Source organism: Bombina bombina, chromosome 1 (genome assembly GCF_027579735.1).
Source record: "Bombina bombina isolate aBomBom1 chromosome 1, aBomBom1.pri, whole genome shotgun sequence".
Lineage (NCBI taxonomy): Eukaryota > Metazoa > Chordata > Amphibia > Anura > Bombinatoridae > Bombina > Bombina bombina.
In genome coordinates this window covers 652,616,209-652,635,533 of record NC_069499.1, presented here as the reverse complement: position 1 = coordinate 652,635,533, position 19,325 = coordinate 652,616,209, and the positions used below count along the sequence as shown (strand labels likewise).

Genomic DNA, 19,325 nt, shown 5'->3' with positions numbered 1-19,325 from the left:
AGAGCACCACAGTAGAGCTGTCTATATAGCTCCTCCCTTAGCTCCACCCCCCAGTCATTCTCTTTGCCTACTCTAAGTACTAGGAAGGGTAAAGTGAAAGCGGTGATAAAATATTAGTTTTTAATTTCATCAAGCAAGAGTTTTTTATTTTAAATGGTACCGGTGTGTACTATTTACTCTCAGGCAGCAGATGGATGAAGACTTCTGCTTGGAGGCTGATGATTTTAGCATTTGTCACTAAGATCCAGAGCAGTTCCCACAGTGGCTGAGGGGAACGAGAAACTTCAGTGTGAGGAACGTTTTCATGCTATATAGCAGTGAGGTATGTTCAGTCATTTTTTCTGGAGAGACTGTGGTATTTCAGAACGGCTGACGGTATCCCCATGAGGGTAAGGGTAAGCAGTAATCCTAAAAGTTATAGAAGGGTATTACTAAGCTTGCATAAGGGGCTAATTAAAACATGGTTGACACTGAGTTTTGATTGTTTGTGGGCAAACGTTTTGAGAACTGGGAGTGCTGTTAACGTTTTTTGGGCAATAACGTTTGTTGGCAACTTTATTGAGGGTACACTTGGCTTATTTTTTGGGTCTCAGAACCCACATTGCTAGTCTGGTGCGGTTCATTTAGGCTGACAATACATCAAGTGAGATGGGCAGGGCCTATTTTCGCGCCTCAGATGCGCAGTTGTATTTACTAAGCAAGCAGCAAGCTCCAACTCCGGAGGGCCCTTGTGGAAGTATTGGGCCAAGTCGAAGCTTTAACCCCATTTTTCCAATCCCCGAGGGTAGGTAGGCGCCACAGCAGGGTTGTGGCGAGGTGCTGGGGGTGTTTTTTCCGGATTTAGGCCTTATTATCGATCCGGTTTTTACAATAAAGGGTTAAATGTTTGTTTTTCTTGTGGGGCAAACTTAACTACACAAATTGAGTCTTTTATCCAAAATTTTAAAAGATTGGAGTATTTTAAAGCAGTTTTGCAGAACATGTATGCTTTTTTTTATTTTAAAGGCGCAGTACCGTTTTTAAAGATTATTTTTTCAGTAAATAAAGTGTTTTCAAGCTTGTTTGTGGTCACTAGCCTGTTCAACATGTCTGACATTGAGGAAAGTCAATGTTCAATGTGTTTAGAAGCCATTGTGGAACCCCCACTTAGAATGTGTCCCTCATGCACTGAAAGGTCAATAAATTGCAAAGAACATATTTCTCTTGCAAGGTGTATCCAGTCCACGGATTCATCCTTTACTTGTGGGATATTCTCATTCCCTACAGGAAGTGGCAAAGAGAGCACACAGCAAAGCTGTCCATATAGCTCCCCCTCTAGCTCCACCCCCCATCATTCTCTTTGCCAGCTCTAAGCACTAGGGTCTCTCTACGGGAGGGTAAAGTGAATGTGGTGTTAGAATATGTTTCCGCAGACCAGAGTGGATCATTGTAACGACCGACGCCAGTCTGTTAGGCTGGGGTGCGGTCTGGGACTCCCTGAACGCTCAGGGCTTATGGTCTTGGGAAGAAACTCTTCTCCCGATAAACATTTTGGAAATTAGGGCGATATTCAACGCTCTTCAGGCATGGCCTCAGCTAGCTGCTGCCAAATTCATCAGATTTCAGTCGGACAACATCACGACTGTAGCTTACGTCAATCATCAGGGGGGAACAAAGAGTTCCCTAGCAATAACGGAAGTAACCAAAATAATCAGGTGGGCGGAGGATCACTCCTGCCATCTCTCAGCAATTCACATCCCAGGAGTAGACAACTGGGAGGCGGATTTTCTAAGTCATCAGACTTTTCACCCGGGGGAGTGGGAACTCCACCCGGAGGCATTTGCCCAGCTGACTCAGCTTTGGGGCACTCCAGAGTTGGATCTGATGGTGCCCCGTCAGAACACCAAACTTCCTCTCTACGGGTCCAGGTCCCGGGATCCCAAGGCGGTATTGATAGATGCTCTAGCAGCGCCTTGGTCCTTCAATCTGGCTTATGTTTTTCCACCGTTTCCTCTCCTCCCGCGTCTGGTTGCCAGAATCAAGCAGGGGAAGGCTTCGGTGATTCTGAAAGCGCCTGCGTGGCCACGCAGGACTTGGTATGCAGACCTAGTGGACATGTCATCTGTCCCACCATGGACATTGCCAATGAGGCAGGATCTTCTGATACAGGGTCCGTTCAAGCATCCAAATTTAGTTTCTCTACGTCTGACTGCTTGGAGATTGAACGCTTAATTCTATCAAAGCGTGGGTTCTCTGAGTCGGTTATAGATACCCTGATTCAGGCTAGAAAGCCTGTCACCAGGAAAATCTACCATAAGATATGGCGGAAATATCTTTGTTGGTGTGAATCCAAGGGCTACTCATGGAGTAAGATTAGGATTCCCAGGATATTGTCTTTTCTCCAAGAAGGATTGGAGAAAGGATTGTCAGCTAGTTCCTTAAAAAGACAAATATCTGCTTTGTCTATCCTGTTACACAAGCGTCTGGCAGAGGTACTAGACGTTCAAGCGTTTGTTCAGGCTTTAGTCAGAATCAAGCCGGTCTATAAACCTGTGGTTCCGCCATGGAGTTTGAATCTAGTTCTTTCAGTTCTTCAAGGGGTTCTGTTTGAACCTTTATATTCCATAGACATTAAGTTGTTAACCTGGAAAGTTTTTTGTTTTTGATAGCTATCTCTTCTGCTCGAAGAGTTTCAGAATTATCTGCCTTACAGTGTGATGCACCTTACCTGGTGTTCCACGCAGATAAGGTAGTTTTGCGTACCAAGCCTGGTTTTCTTCCTAAAGTTGTTTCTAACAAGAATATTAACCAGGAAATAGTTGTTCCTTCTCTGTGTCCTAATCCATCTTCGAAGAAGGAACGTCTATTACACAATCTTGATGTAGTTCGTGCTTTAAAGTTCTATTCACAAGCAACTAAGGATTTCAGACAAACATCTTCCTTGTTTGTTATCTATTCTGGTAAGAGCAGAGGTCAGAAAGCGACTGCTACCTCTCTTTCCTTTTGGCTGAAAAGCATCATCCGTTTGGCCTATGAGACTGTTGGCCAGCAGCCTCCTGAAAGAATTACTGCTCATTCTACCAGAGCAGTGGCTTCCACATGGGCTTTCAAAAACAGATTTGTAAGGCAGCGACTTGGTCTTCACTGCATACTTTTGCCAAATTTTACAAATTCGATACTTTTGCTTCTTCGGAGGCTATTTTTAGGAGGTTTTGCAAGCAGTGGTGCCTTCCGTTTAAGGTTACCTGTCTTGTTCCCTCCCTTCATCCGGGTCCTAAAGCTTTGGTATTGGTATCCTTCAAGTAAAGGATGAATCCGTGGACTGGATACACCTTGCAAGAGAAAACAGAATTTATGCTTACCTGATAAATTACTTTCTCTTGCGGTGTATCCAGTCCACGGCCCGCCCTGGCATTTAAGTCGGGTAAAATTTTTTTTGTTTAAACTACAGTCACCACGGCACCCTATGGTTTCTCCTTTTTCTTCCTAACCTTTGGTCAAATGACTGGGGGGGTGGAGCTAGAGGGGGAGCTATATGGACAGCTTTGCTGTGTGCTCTCTTTGCCACTTCCTGTAGGGAATGAGAATATCCCACAAGTAAAGGATGAATCAGTGGACTGGATACACCGCAAGAGAAAGTAATTTATCAGGTAAGCATAAATTCTGTTTTTAGCTAATGAAAGTATGTCGCAGGATGATTCTCAGTCAGAAGGGAATCAGGTTATGCAATCTAATTCACAACCGTTAACGCCCGCACAAGCAACGCCAAGTACTTCTAGTGCATCTAATTCTTTCACCCTGCAAGATATGGCCGCAGTTATGAATACTACCCTCACAGAGGTTTTATCTAAGCTGCCTGGGTTGCAGGGGAAGCGCAGTAGGTCTGGTGAGAACAAATGCTGAGCCCTCTGACGCTTTATTAGCCATATCCGATGTACTAATATTTGTTCATCAGGGTTTTCTTCTGCAACCTATAGCGTGCATTGTTCCTGTAACTACTGTAGCTGCTTTTTGGTTCGAGGCTTTGGAGGAGGCTCTTCAGGTTGAGACCCCATTAGATGATATTCTGGATAGAATTAGGGCTCTCAAGCTAGCTTATTCTTTCATTAAAGATGCCGCTTTTCAACTGGCTAAATTAGCGGCAAAGAATTCAGGTTTTGCCATTTTAGCGCATAGAGCGTTATGGCTTAAGTCCTGGTCTGCGGATGTGTCATCAAAATCTAAGCTTTTAGCCATCCCTTTCAAAGGTAAGACCCAATTCGGGCCTGAACTGAAAGAGATCATTTCAGACATCACTAGAGGAAAAGGCCATGCCCTTCCTCAGGATAAGACAAATAAGATGAAGCCCGCTGCTGCCACCAAGACAGCATGAAGGGGTAGATCCCGATCCGGGACCGGATCTAGTAGGGGGCAGACTTTCTCTCTTTGCTCAGGCTTGGGCAAGAGACGTTCAGGACTCCTGGGCTTTAGAAATCGTAACCCAGGGGTTAGTTTTCAAAGATTCTCCTCCAAGGGGGAGATTCCATCTTTCTCAATTGTCTGTAAACCAGACAAAAAGAGAGGCGTTCTTACGCTGTGAAGAAGTCCTATATACCATGGGAGTGATCCGCCCAGTTCCGAAAACAGAACAGGGGCAGGGGTTTTACTCCAATCTGTTTGTGGTTCCCAAAAAAGAGGGAACCTTCAGACCAATTTTAGATCTCAAGATCCTTAACAAATTCATCAGAGTCCCATCCTTCAAGATGGAGACCATTCGGACTATTTTGCCAATGATCCAGGAGGGTCAATATATGACCACCGTGGACTTAAAGGATGCGTATCTACACATCCCTATCCACAAAGATCATCACCAGTTCCTCAGGTTCGCCTTTCTGAACAATCATTACCAGTTTGTGGCTCTTCCCTTCGGGTTGGCCACAGCTCCCAGAATTTTCACAAAGGTGCTAGGGTCCCTTCTGGCGGTTCTAAGGCCATAGCATTGGCGCCTTATCTGGACGATATCTTAATTCAGGCATCAACTTACCAACTAGCCAAGTCTCACACGGACACCATGTTGGCTTTTCTAAGATCTCACGGGTGGAAGGTGAACGTTAAAAAGAGTTCACTTATCCTTCTCACAAGAGTTCCATTCCTGGGATCTCTGATAGATTGGGTGGACATGAAAATTTTTCTGACGGAGGTCAGGAAATCAAAGATTTTAACCAACTGCCGAGCTCTTCATTCCATTCCTCGGCCGTCAGTGGCTCAGTGTATGGAGGTAATCGGACTAATGGTAGCGGCAATGGACATAGTTTCATTTGCTCGCTTGCATCTCAGACCACTGCAACTATGCATGCTCAAACAGTGGAATGGGGATTATGCAGATTTATCTCCTCAGATAAATCTGGACCAAGAGACCAGAGACTCTCTTCTTTGGTGGTTGTCACAGGACCATCTGTCCCAGGGAATGTGTTTCCACAGGGCAGCATGGGTCATAGTGATGACTGACGCCAGCCTATTGGGCTGGGATGCAGTCTGGAATTCCCTGAAAGCACAGGGTTTGTGGACGCAGGAGAAGGCTCTCCTCCCGATAAATATTCTAGAACTGAGAGCGATATTCAACGCGCTTCAGGCGTGGCCTCAGTTGGCTTCGGCCAGATTCATAAGATTCCAGTCGGACAATATCACGACTGTAGCATATATCAATCATCAGAGGGGGGGGGGACAAAGAGTTGTCTAGCGATGATAGAGGTTATCGAAATAATTTGAGGGGCAGAGACTCACTCTTGCCATCTATCAGCAATCTATATCCCAGGAGTGGAGAACTTGGAAGCGGATTTTCTAAGTCGTCAGACTTTTCATCCGTGGGAGTGATTCAGCAATGGGGCACACCAGAATTGGATCTGATGGCGTCTCGTCAGAACGCCAAACTTCCTTGTTAAGGGTCCAGATCAAGGGATCCTCAAGCAGTACTGATAGATGCTCTAGCAGTACTCTGGTCGTTCAACCTGGCTTATGTGTTTCCACCATTTCCTCTCCTTCCTCGTTTGATTGCCAGAATCAAACAGGAGAGAGCTTCAGTGATTTTGATAGCACCTGCGTGGCCACGCAGGACTTGGTATGCAGACCTGGTGGACATGTCATCTTTTCCACCATGGACTCTGCCACTGAGACAGGACCTTCTGATTCAAGGTCCGTTCCAGCATCCAAATCTAGTTGATCTGCGGCTGACTGCTTGGAGATTGAACGCTTGATCTTATCCAAGCTGGGATTCTCTGAGTCGGTCATAGATACCTTGATTCAGGCTCGAAAGCCTATCACTAGGAAAATTTACCATAAGATATGGCGTAAATATCTTTATTGGTGTGAATCCAAAGGCTACTCATGGAGTAAGATCAGGATTCCTAGTATTTTGTCCTTTCTCCAAGAAGGATTGGAGAAGAGGCCATCAGCTAGTTCCTTAAAGGGACAGATATCTGCTTTATCAATTCTACTGCACAAGCGTCTGGCAGATGTTCCAGACTTTCAGTCGTTCTGTCAGGCTTTAGTTAGAATCAAGCCTGTGTTTAAACCTGTTGCTCCGCCATGGAGTTTGAATTTATAAGGGGTTCCGTTTGAACCTATGCATTCCATAGATATTAAGCTTCTATCTTGGAAAGTTCTGTTTTTAGTAGCTATCTATTCGGCTCGAAGAGTTTCTGAACTATCTGCATTGCACAGCGACTGATCTTATCTTATTTTCCATGCTGATAAGGTGGTTTTGCATACCAAACCTGGATTCCTTCCTAAGGTTGTTGCTAATAGGAATATTAATCAGGAAATTGTTGTTCCTTCTCTGTGTCCTAATCCTTCCTCTAAGAAAGTGCGTCTGTTGTACAACTTGGACGTGGTTCGTGCTTTGAAGTTTTAGTTGCAAGCGACCAAAGATTTCGGTCAAACATCTTCTTTGTTTGTTGTCTATTCTGGAAAACGTAGAAATCAAAAAGCTACAGCTACCTCTTTCTTTTTGGCTGAAAAGCATCATCCGTTTGGCATACAAGACTGCTGGACAGCAGCCTCCTGAAAGGATTACAGCTCACTCTACTAGAGCGGTGGCTTCCACATGGGCTTTTAAAAATGATGCTTCTGTTGAACAGATTTGTAAGGCTGCAACTTGGTCTTCGCTTCATACCTTTTCCAAATTTTCCAAATTTGATACTTTTGTTTCTTCAGAGGATATTTTTGGGAGAAAAGTTCTTCAAGCAGCGGTGCCTTCTGTTTAGCCATCTGTCTTGTCCTTCCCATTCATCAGTGTCCTGTAGCTTTGGTATTGTATCCCACAAGTAAAGGATGAATCCGTGGACTCGTCGTACCTTATAGAAGAAAAGTAAATTTATGCTTACCTGATAAATTGATTTCTTCTATGGTACGACGAGTCCACGGCCCGCCCTGTCATTTTAAGACAGATTATATTTTTTGATTTTAAACTTCAGTCACCTCTGCACCTTATAGTTTCTCCTTTTTCTTCCTGTACCTTCGGTCGAATGACTGGGGGTGGAGCTAAGGGAGGAGCTATATAGACAGCTCTGCTGTGGTGCTCTTTGCCACTTCCTGTTAGCAGGAGGATAATATCCCACAAGTAAAGGATGAATCTATGGACTCGTCGTACCATCGAAGAAATCAATTTATCAGGTAAGCATATATTTACTTATCTATTGCGCGTTTGTTATTCTCTCACTTCCTGTGTATGGAGGAGAGATATCTGCATCTTATCGTTTTTCAAGTTTACCTTTTTAGTTTAGTTTAGTTTGTTAGCCTGTCATTACTGAAACAGCTCCAGTTTGGATTCAGGTTTTAAAAAATAAAGCAGTTTCTTTTTAAATAGGCACCTCAGTAAAGCTATTGCTGAGGTGTAGAGGCTGTTTGAGGTGTTATTAAGACGTTTTTATTACTCAATATCTTGTAAAATAAAGCAGTTTTGTATTTGTTCAAAAAATAAAGCAGTTTCGTTTTAAAATTTAAAGAAACCGTAACTTTTTTTCTCCTACATTGGTGTGTCCGGTCCACGGCTTCATCCTTACTTGTGGGAATATTCTCTTCCCTAACAGGAAATGGCAAAGAGAGCACAGCAAAAGCTGCCCATATAGCCCCCCCTCTAGCTCCGCCCCCCCAGTCATTCTCTTTGCCGCTCTGAACAAGTAGCATCTCCACGGGGATGGTAAAGAGTATGTGGTGTTAGTTGTAGTTTTTTTATTCTTCTATCAAGAGTTTGTTATTTTAAAATAGTGCCGGTTTGTACTATTTACTCTAAAACAGAAAAGGATGAAGAGTTCTGTTTAAAGAGGAGTATGATTTTAGCAGCAGTAACTAAAATCAATTGCTGTTCCCACGCAGGACTGTTGAGCCCAGAGAACTTCAGTTGGGGGGGAACAGTTTGCAGACTTTTCTGCTCAAGGTATGACTAGTCCATTTTCTAACAAGACATAGTAATGCTAGAAGACTGTCATTTTCCCTTTTTGGGATCGGTAAGCCATTTTCTTAGACTCATAACAGAATGAAGACTTATTAATGGGCTATATACTGGTTGACACTATTGTGGGCTAAATCGATTGATTTATTCAATATTTATATGTCTTTTGGAGTGTTTTGGAACTTGAAAACACTTTGGGAACGTTTTTTAATCGCCTGGCAGTTGTTTAGACACCTATTCTAGTCAGGAAGGGTCTTTCACTCTAGTATGCAGAGGGAGGAGGCCTCATTTTCGCGCATTAATTGCGCAGTTACTTCTGGAAGCAGTGCATGCAGCTTCATGTGAGAGGGTCCGGTGGCCATAAATAACGTTTCTGGAAGGCTTATTTCTGTGGCGAATATCCCCTAAGGAAAGGTGAAGCTGCAGCAAAGGCTGTGGCTGGGACTGTAGTGGGTTTAAGCTGGTAAATTGATCAAATTGCTCCGGTTTGCTCATTTAAGGTGTTACAAACTTGAAATTTGGTGTGCATTAAGACACTAGGGTGCAAATTTGGTAAGGATCGGATATTTCCTTCATAGTTTTTCACACATTCAGAAATAAAGTGTGCTCTGTTTAACATTTAAAGAGACAGTAACGGTTTTGTTTAAAAACGGTTTTATTGCATTAATAGCTTGTATAAGCCTGTCTAACATGTCTTCAGATAGAACATGTTCTGTATGTATGGAGGCCAAGGTGGTCCCCCCTTTAAATGTATGTGAAAATTGGGCCATGGCGTCCAAACAAAGTAAGGACAGTACTGTCACATTTAATAAGGTTGCCCAAGATGATTCCTCAAATGAAGGTAGTGGGGGTAGTTCACCATCCTCTCCTTCTGTGTCAACACCAGTTATGCCCGCGCAGGCGACACCTAGTACATCTAGCGCGCCAATGCTTGTTACAATGCAACAATTAACGGCAGTAATGGATAATTCTATAGCTAATATTTTATCCAAAATGCCAGCATATCAAAGAAAGCGTGATTGCTCAGTTTTAAATACAGCGGATGAGCAAGAGTGCGCTGACGATAATTTATCTGTCATACCCTCACACCAGTCAGAATTGGCAGTGAGGGAGGGTCTGTCGGAGGGAGAAATTTCTGATTCAGGAAAAGTTTCTCAACCGGCAGAACCTGATATTGTGACGTTTAAATTTAAGTTAGAACATCTCCGCGCCCTGCTTAAGGAGGTGCTAACTACTCTGGATGATTGTGACTCTTTGGTCATTCCAGAAAAAATGTGCAAAATGGACAAATTCCTAGAGGTCCCTGATGCCTTTCCGATACCCAAAAGGGTGGCGGACATAGTGACTAAGGAGTGGGAGAAACCAGGCATACCTTTTGTCCCACCTCCTATATTTAAGAAAATGTTCCCCATTGTCGACCCAAGGAGGGACGCATGGCAAACAGTCCCTAAGGTTGAGGGGGCAGTTTCTACGTTGGCCAAACGCACGACTATTCCCATTGAGGACAGTTATCCTATGGATAAAAAATTGGAGGGTTTGCTTAAAAAGATATTTGTTCAGCAAGGTTTTCTCCTCCAACCAATTTCGTGCATTATTCCTGTCACAACGGCGGCGTGTTTTTTTGGTTCGAAGAACTAGAAAATTCGCTCAATAAGGAGACTCCATATGAGGAAGTCATGGACAGAATTCACGCACTTAAGTTAGCTAATTCCTTTATTTTAGATGCCGCTTTGCAATTGGAGAAGTTAGCGGCGAAAAATTCAGGGTTTGCAATTGTGGCGCGCAGAGCGCTCTGGCTAAAGTCTTGGTCGGCGGATGTGTCTTCCAAGACAAAATTGCTTAATATTCCTTTCAAAGGTAAGACCCTTTTTGGGCCAGAATTGAAGGAGATTATTTCAGACATCACTGGGGGAAAGGGCCATGCCCTCCCACAGGATAGGCCCTTTAAGGCTAAGAATAATTCTAATTTTAGTTCCTTTCGCAACTTCAGGAACGGACCGTCTCCTAACTCTGCAGCCTCTAGACAAGAGGGTAACGCTTCCCAGGCTAAGCCAGCATGGAAACCAATGCAAGGCTGGAACAAGGGTAAACAGGCCAAGAAGCCTGCTGCTGCTACCAAGACAACATGAAGGGATAGCCCCCGATCCGGGACCGGATCTAGTAGGGGGCAGACTTTCTCTCTTTGCTCAGGCTTGGGCAAGAGATGTTCAGGATCCCTGGGCACTAGAAATAGTCTCTCAGGGTTATCTTCTAGAATTCAAGGAACTTCCTCCAAGGGGAAGGTTCCACATGTCTCGCTTATCTTCAGACCAGATAAAGAGACAGGCATTCTTACATTGCGTAGGAGATCTATTAAAGATGGGAGTGATACACCCAGTTCCAACAGTGGAACAAGGTCAGGGGTTTTACTCAAACCTGTTTGTAGTTCCCAAAAAAGAGGGAACTTTCAGACCAATTCTGGATTTAAAAATTCTAAACAAATTCCTCAGAGTTCCATCGTTCAAAATGGAAACCATTCGAACGATTTTACCAACAATCCAGGAGGGTCAATATATGACTACCGTGGATTTAAAGGATGCGTACCTACATACTCCTATCCACAAAGATCATCATCAGTTCCTAAGGTTCGCCTTTCTGGACAAACATTACCAGTTTGTGGCTCTTCCGTTCGGTTTAGCCAATGCTCCCAGAATTTTCACAAAGGTGCTAGGGTCCCTTCTAGCGGTCCTAAGACCGAGGGGCATTGCAGTGGCACCTTACCTAGACGACATCCTAATCCAAGCGTCGTCCCTTTCCAGATCAAGGGCTCATACAGACATTGTATTAGCTTTTCTCAGGTCTCACGGGTAGAAGGTGAACGTGGAAAAGAGTTCCCTGTCCCCGTCTACAAGAGTTCCTTTTCTGGGAACAATTATAGATTCTGTAGAAATGAAGATTTTTCTGACAGAGGTCAGAAAATCAAAGCTTCTAAAGACTTGTCAAGTTCTTCAATCTATTCCTCAGCCTTCCATAGCTCAGTGCATGGAAGTAATAGGTCTAATGGTTGCAGCAATGGACGTGGTTCCTTTTGCTCGAATTCATCTAAGACCATTGCAACTGTGCATGCTCAAACAGTGGAATGGGGATTATGCAGACTTGTCTCCCCAGATTCAAGTAGACCAGTTAACCAGAGACTCACTCCGTTGGTGGTTGACTCAGGATCACCTGTCTCAGGGAATGAGTTTCCGCAGACCAGAGTGGGTCATTGTCACGACCGACGCCAGTCTATTAGGCTGGGGCGCGGTCTGGGACTCCCTGAAAGCTCAGGGTCTATGGTCTCGGGAAGAGTCTCTTCTCCCTATAAACATTTTGGAACTGAGAGCGATATTCAATGCACTCCGGGCTTGGCCTCAACTAGTGAAGGCCGGATTCATAAGATTACAGTCGGACAACATGACGACTGTAGCTTACATCAATCATCAGGGAGGAACAAAGAGTTCCTTGGCGATGAGAGAGGTATCCAAGATCATCAAATGGGCGCAGGATCACTCCTGCCATCTATCTGCAATTCACATCCCAGGAGTAGACAACTGGGAGGCGGATTATTTCAGTCGTCAGACATTCCATCCGGGGGAGTGGGAACTTCACCCGGAGGTCATTGCCCAGTTAACTCAATTATGGGGCATTCCAGACATGGATCTGATGGCGTCTCGTCAGAACTTCAAGGTTCCTCGCTACGGGTCCAGATCCAGGGATCCCAAGGCGACTCTAGTAGATGCATTAGTGGCGCCTTGGTCGTTCAACCTAGCTTATGTGTTTCCACCGTTTCCTCTCCTTCCCAGGCTCGTAGCCAGGATCAAACAGGAGAAGGCCTCGGTGATTCTGATAGCTCCTGCGTGGCCACGCAGGACTTGGTATGCAGACCTGGTGAATTGTCATTGGCTCCACCATGGAAGCTACCTTTGAGACAGGATCTTCTAGTACAAGGTCCATTCGAACATCCAAATCTAGTCTCTCTGCAGCTGACTGCTTGGAAATTGAACGCTTGATTTTATCTAAGCGTGGGTTTTCAGACTCGGTTATAGATACTCTGGTCCAAGCCAGAAAACCTGTGACTAGGAAAATTTACCATAAAATATGGAAAAAATATATCTGTCGGTGTTAATCCAAGGGATTCTCTTGGAGTAAAAGTAAAATTCCTAAGATTCTTTCCTTTCTCCAAGAGGGTTTGGATAAAGGTTTGTCAGCGAGTTCTCTAAAAGGACAGATATCTGCTTTGTCTGTTTTTTGTTACACAGACGCCTGGCAGCAGTACCAGATGTACAAGCTTTTGTACAGGCCTTAGTCAGAATCAAGCCTGTTTACAGACCCATGACTCCTCCATGGAGTCTAAATTTAGTTCTTTCAGTTCTTCAAGGGGTTCCGTTTGAATCCTTACATTCCATTGATATTAAGTTACTATTGTCCCCATCTATGTTGCCTAGAAAACCATTGAGAGCCAATTGGCTCTCGATTAAACCAGGATTTTTCAGGTGTGGCAGCAGGAGATGCAAGTCTTGTTCCTATGCGACTTTTGGGAACAGTTTTGTGTCCACTGCTACTAACAAATCTTTTCAGATTAGAGAACACATGACTTGTAATTCTTGTTATGTTGTTTATCTTCTGACATGCAAGGGATGTTTCAGGCAGTATGTAGGTCAAACGACCCGTGCCATGAAGGACCGTTTTTTGGAACATCTACGCTCCATTGAGGATCCGGAGTCAACTACTCCAATATCCCTGCATTTCAGAAGATATCATAATTCAGACAGTTCTTTGTTGACATTCCAGGCTATCCAAATGATCCCTAGACACCCAAGAGGAGGTAATCGAGGTTTAATCCTCAGTAAAAAAGAGGTGTTTTGGATTTTTCATTTGGATACCCGCCTTCCTATTGGTTTAAATTCAGAGTGGGATATTAAGTTATATGTTGATCAATAGCATTATCACTATTGTGTTACACCTAGATATTGTCTGACATAGTATTACTATTTACCTTACTGTCACTTTAAATTTTCGCTTAGCAATATTTCTTTTTCTCTTTTTTATTTATTATTATTTTTTATTTAGGGTAACAGGTGGTTTATTTATTTATTTATATTTTTCATTGTTTAACATTTTTATAATGTTATTTGTTTTTTCATATGTCAAATTATGATATGTATTACCTGTTTCCCTATCATAAATTACGAATTGTGAACTGCTTTAACGCATCACTCCTTTACTACACACCCACTTCTTATGGCCAGCATTGGGTCCTTTTACTATTGGACCGGCAATTAAATGGGAGTGTTCCCTGCCTAGATATAAGGCTCTATTCAGAGGGTGTGAAGTACGGTCACTGATGAATATGTGATATATCCACAGGAAACGCGTCTGACCTATTTATCTTTTAAGTCCGGTGGAGCCAGCCACCATATACTTCTGGCCTTGTAATGTTTTCATATGCATTACATTAAATTCACTATTTGAGAATTTTACTGTGTGCCTTCAGTTTCTTTAAAGCCGGGTGCGCTGACTTTTTGTGTTTGCGATATTAAGTTACTATCTTGGAAAGTTCTCTTTTTTGGTTGCTATTTCTTCTGCTAGAAGAGTTTCTGAATTGTCTGCTTTGCAGTGTGATCCACCCTATCTGGTATTCCATGCAGATAAGGTTGTTTTGCGTACTAAACCTGGTTTTCTTCCAAAAGTGGTTTCCAACAGGAATATTAACCAGGAAATAGTAGTACCTTCTCTGTGTCCGAATACAGTTTCGAAGAAGGAACGTTTGTTACACAATTTGGATGTGGTCCGTGCTTTAAAATTCTATTTTTAGATGCAACAAAGGATTTCAGACAGACTTCATCTTTGTTTGTCGTTTATTCTGGTAAGAGGAGAGGACAGAAAGCTACTGCTACTGCTCTTTCCTTTTGGCTGAAAAGCATCATCCGATTGGCTTATGAGACTGCCGGACGGCAGCCTCCTGAACGAATTACAGCTCATTCTACTAGAGCTGTGGCTTCCACATGGGCCTTCAAGAACGAGGCTTCTGTTGATCAGATATGTAAGGCAGCGACTTGGTCTTCTCTGCACACTTTTGCCAAATTTTACAAATTCGATACTTATGCTTCTTCGGAGGCTATTTTTGGGAGAAAGGTTTTGCAAGCCGTGGTGCCTTCGTTTAGGTAACCTGACTTGTTCCCTCCCTTCATCCGTGTCCTAAAGCTTTGGTATTGGTTCCCACAAGTAAGGATGAAGCCGTGGACCGGACACACCAATGTAGGAGAAAACAGAATTTATGCTTACCTGATAAATTTCTTTCTCCTACGGTGTGTCCGGTCCACGGCCCGCCCTGGCTTTTTAGTCAGGTTTCAAATTTTTTCTTCTATACACTACAGTCACCACGGCACCCTAGGGTTTCTCCTTTTTCTCCTAACCGTCGGTCGAATGACTGGGGGGCGGAGCTAGAGGGGGGGGGGCCCTATATGGGCAGTTTTGCTGTGCTCTCTTTGTCATTTCCTGTTAGGGAAGAGAATATTCCCACAAGTAAGGATGAAGCCGTGGACCGGACACACCGTAGGAGAAAGAAATTTATCAGGTAAGCATAAATTCTGTTTTTTCTTTATTTATATTGTTCATAATTTTCCTTTATGTTTTGATACTAATATTGAACCACCAATTCCTTTTTGTTCCTCATGTGTTGAGAGAACATTAAATCTTAAGGATAGATTTTTTGAGCCTATATTGTCTAAGACGGATGCTGTCCAGGAGTCTTCTGACAATGTGCAAGATATGCTGCATTTTTCTCCTCGGGTGTCCCAAATTTTAGTACCCATTAATTCAGTGCCCTGCGCTTCCTCTCAAACTCCGGCTGGGGTCTCCTTGCAAGACATTGCTTCCCTCATGTCTTCTGCAGTTTCTGATGCGTTGTCTGCTTTTCCCATGCTACAGGGAAAGTGCAAAAGGAAGTCTAAACAATCAGTGCGTAAGGTTTCTGACTCGGTCCGAATGTTTCATCTCATAAATCTGATGAGGAGGATTTTTCGGTAGCACCTGAGGGTGAAATCTCAGATTCTGACAGTGTAATTCCTTCATCTGATGCTGAAGTTGTATCCCTCAGTTTTAAGCTGGAACACCTCCATTTACTACTCCAGGAGGTTTTGGCTACTCTGGACGTCTCTGACTCTACTGTCATTGTCAACCCTAAAAAGTCAAATAAACTTAACAAGTATTATGATGTACCTTCCATGCTGGAATGTTTTCCCGTACCGGATCGGGCTTCAGAAATCAAGGAATGAAGCTGGGTATTCCTTTTCTTTTACAAGATATGACGAGTCCACGGATTTCATCCTTATGGGATTACGCCTCCTGTTTAGCAGGAAGTGGCAAAGAGCACCACAGCAGAGCTTTGTATATATAGCTCCTCCCTTCCCTCCCACCCCAGTCATTCTCTTTGCCTGTGTTAGTGATAGGAAGAGGTAAAGTGAGGTGTTAGTTTTAGATTCTTCAATCAAGAAATTTTTTATTTTAAATGGTGCCAGTGAGTACTATTTTTCTCAGGGGGAAATCTTTAGTCACTTAAAGGGACAGTCAACCATAGAATTGTTATTGTTTTAAAAGATAGATAATCCCTTTATTACTCATTCCCCAGTTTTGCAAAACCAACAAAGTTATATTAATATACTTTTTACCTCTGTGATTACCTTGTATCTAGGAACCTTCTTCCAGCCCCCTGATCACATGACTGTGACTGTTTATTATCTATTGTCTTAAATTTAGCATTGTTTTGTGCTAGATCTTAAATAACTTTCTGTGCCTGAACACAGTGTTATCTATATAGCCCACGTGTACTTTCTGTCTCTTTGTGTTGAAAAGAGATTAAAAATGCATGTGATAAGAGGCATCCCTCAAAGGCTTAGAAATTAGCATATGAGCCTACCTATGTTTAGTTTAAACTAAGAATACCAAGAGAAAAAAGCAAATTTGATGATAAAAGTAAATTGGAAAGTCGATTAAAATTAAAAGTCCTATCTGAATAATGAAAGTTTAATTTATATTTGACTGTCCCTTTAATTCGTAAGAGGAATGGAGACATATTATTTTTCTGCCCTGATGTTGATGATCTTCGCAAACATTACCTAAGATCCTGCTGGGTTCCACAGAGCAGTTGAAGGTAGTGTAAAATAAATTTCTTCAGTGTGGAGAACCGTGTCATGCTACAAGCAGCATTGAGGTATGTTCAGTCATTTGTTTCTGGGGAGACTTGATGCATCAGAACAGGCTGACATTATTCCCTATCTGGGGAGGGGTAATCAGTATGCACTATATGTATGGAAATGGTGTACCTGGGATTCCCTTTTATATTGATTGATAAATATGTCTAAGGATATCATTTAGGTATATTCAGTGTGGGCTAGACGCTGGGAGATGCGGTTTGCTGTCTAAGGGCTGTCATTGTTATATCGTTATAACTGGCCTGAGGGAGTGCAGTTTTTCATGTAGTTACGCTTTATTATTGAGTTGTATGTAAGAGGGGCTCATGGCTTTTAATATTTTATTTGGGAACCGGCATGTTATTTTACTACCCATGCGGGTCTCTGTACGGCTCGAGTTACGCCCACGATGGGCGGGCCTAATTTCGCATGCTTATCCGCGCAGTATTCATCCGGATCGGCAGCAAGGTCCTGGGCTCCGGTGGGGCCTAAGTTGTTTTTGCAAACAAAAAGAGACTTAAGAACTATTTAAGCAAAAGCAGTGTGATCTGGGGGCAGGTAGGCAACGCAGCAGAGCTGTGGCGAGGTGCATGGGCCTCAATTGCTAAAAAGTTGTTAACTGATAAATTTGATATAAATTTATATACCATATCTAAACAAGCGGTGCAATATTGTTAAGTTAATTTGGGCACATAAGGACATTTTTTATTGCTACAAACGTTGTTTTTGAGATAACAGAAAAGTTGTTACGCTTTTATTATTTAAAGGCGTAGTACACTTTTTAGTTCAATATTTTTGGCTACGTAATTTTGACTTCAATATATATATCAATATATCAAGTAAAGAACGACTATTATTGCTAGTCTGTTTAACATGTCTGAACTTGAGAAAACTACTTGTTTTATGTGTTTAGATGCCATTGTGGAACCCCCTCTTACTTTTTGTCCCTCATGTACTGAAAGGGCCTTACAATGTAAAGAGCAGATTTTCTTTAAGGAAAGTGTGCCTAAGGATGATTCTCAGTCTGATGAGAGGGTATGCCACTACTTTCTCCCCAAGCGTCACAACCTTTAACGCCCACCCAAGCGACGCAGGGTTCTTCAACCGTGTCTACTTCATTTACTCTGCAGGATATGGCTGCAGTTATGTCATCTACCCTTACAGAGGTTTTATCTAAGTTGCTAGTGTTACAGGGCAAACGAAGCAGGACAGAAGTCAATGTGAAAACTACGACCTCTGATGCTTTGTTGGCTATTTCCGATGTACCCTTACAGGGATCTGAATTGGGGGTCAGATAACTTCTGTCTGAGGGGGAACTTTACGATTCGGGAAGTGTTACCTAAGACGGAATCGGACGTCATGTCCTTTAGATTTAAGCTTGAACTCCTCCGCCTGTTACTCCTGGAGGTTTTAGCGACTCTGGATGACTGTGACTCTATTGTGGTACCACGAGAGAAATTGTGTAAGATGGACAAACACTTAGAGGTGCCTGCTTACTCTGATGTTTTTCTTGGAAATTATTACGAGAGAATGGGAAAGACAGGATATCCCGTTCTCACCTTCTCCTAATTTTAAGAAAATGTATCCCATATCTGACACTGTTCGGGACTCTTGGCAAACAGTCCCTAAGGTGGAGGGAGCTATATCTACCCTGGCTAAGCGTACAACTATTCCTATTGAGGACAGTTGTGCTTTCAAAGACCCTATGGATAAGAAATTGGAGGGTCTTCTAAAAAAGTTATTTATTCATCAGGGTTTCCTTTTACAACCGACGGCCTGCATTGTACCAGTTACCACTGCGGCAGGCCTTCAGGTTTGACGCCTTGGAAGGAGTCTCTTAAGACTGAGACTCCTTTAGAGGACATTTTGGATAGAATTAAAGCTCTTAAGCTGGCTAATTCTTTTATTACGGATGCCGCCTTTCAGATTGTCAAATTGGCGGCTAAGAATGCCAGATTTGCCATTCTAGCGCGTAGAGCGTTATGGTTAAAATCTTGGTCTGCTGATGTGTCATCTAAGTCAAAGCTTTTGGCTATTCCTTTCAAAGGAAAAACCCTATTCGGGCTTGACTTGAAAGAAATCTTTTTTGACATTACGGGAGGTAAGGGTCATCTCCTACCTGAGGATAGAACAGCTAAACTGAGGGATAAACAAAATAATTTTCGTTCCTTTCGGAACTTCAAAGGAGTCCCCTCTTCTTCCTCTTCCGCTAAACAGGAAGGGAATTTTGCTCAGGTCAAGTCCGTCTGAAGACCCAACCAGGTTTGGAACAAGGGTAAACAACCCAAGAAGCCCGCTGCTGCTACCAAGACAGCATGAAGGTGTGGCCCACGATCCGGGACAGGATCTAGTAGGGGGTAGACCTTCTCTTTTTGCCCAGGCTTGGGTAAGAGATGTTCAGGACCCCTGCACACTGGAAATCGTGTCCCAAGGGTATCAACTGGAATTCAAAAATTCACTCCCAAGGGGAGATTTCTTCTTTCCACGATTGTCTATAGACCAGATAAAAAGAGGCGTTCTTACGTTGTGTAAAAGATCTCTCTACTATGGGAGTAATTCGTCCCGTTCCAATACTGGAACAGGAGCAGGGGTTTTACTCAAATCTTTTCGTGGTCCCCAAAAAAGGGGCACGTTTCGACCTATTTTAGATCTAAAAAGTCCTAAACAAGTTTCTCAGAGTCCCATCCTTCAAGATGGAGACTATTCGA

At 43.1% G+C, this 19,325-nt stretch overlaps 1 protein-coding gene across 1 annotated transcript in view; it reads left to right on the top strand.

The window, feature by feature from the left end:
* Window positions 1–19,325, top strand: part of THOC2 (THO complex subunit 2) — an 889,387-nt gene that overhangs the window by 51,879 nt on the left and 818,183 nt on the right.